The sequence below is a fragment of the Micropterus dolomieu genome, unplaced genomic scaffold (assembly GCF_021292245.1).
Source record: "Micropterus dolomieu isolate WLL.071019.BEF.003 ecotype Adirondacks unplaced genomic scaffold, ASM2129224v1 contig_1998, whole genome shotgun sequence".
Classification (NCBI taxonomy): Eukaryota; Metazoa; Chordata; class Actinopteri; order Centrarchiformes; family Centrarchidae; genus Micropterus; species Micropterus dolomieu.
Genome location: NW_025730988.1, coordinates 398 through 948, shown reverse-complemented (window position 1 = coordinate 948; position 551 = coordinate 398). Strand labels below are relative to the sequence as shown.

Sequence of the window (551 nt, the reverse complement as noted above, 5' to 3'; positions counted from 1 at the left end):
GGCTGAAGGTGGCCTTGTCGCTGTACCCATACCCGGGAACGGGTGCATATTCCTGTCTGTGGACTGCCAGCATGAACGGTGTCCCGGTTCCTGGATATTTACCCAGGAATCAGTGCCTGTGGATTCCAAGTGACTCTGGAGCACCTTGGACATTATGGGCAGAATACGTTTTTTGTCAATTAGCCGTAGAACATCTTTTGAAGGGCCGTTTGGGGGTGCCTGAGTGGCTTACGGCCACACTGCTCTGGGAGCGCCCGATCTCATCCGATCTCGGAAGCTGAGCAGAGCAGGGCCTGGTTAGTACTTGGACGGGTGACCGCCTGGGAATACCCGGTGCTGTAAGCCTTTTTCGCTTCGCCTTCGAAAAACGGCAGAGGGCGCTTCGGTGAAAGGAGATCTTTTGAACGTCTCTTTAGGAAACAGCAGGGGGCGCTTCTGCTGCTGCTGCTGCTGCTGCTGCTGCTGCTTCTTTTTCTCCCTATCCTGTACACAGTGCTGTGTAAAAGTTACATCGTGTTTTGAAGGCCCTTCTGGGGTGTGCAAAGGCAGCT

At 54.3% G+C, this 551-nt stretch overlaps 1 non-coding gene across 1 annotated transcript; it reads left to right on the top strand.

Moving 5' to 3' along the window:
• The first annotated feature begins 226 nt into the window (after positions 1–226).
• Positions 227–345, top strand: LOC123964356. Its single transcript, XR_006823421.1, has one exon. It is a non-coding gene; the product is annotated as a 5S ribosomal RNA (ribosomal RNA).
• The last annotated feature ends 206 nt before the right edge of the window (positions 346–551 follow it).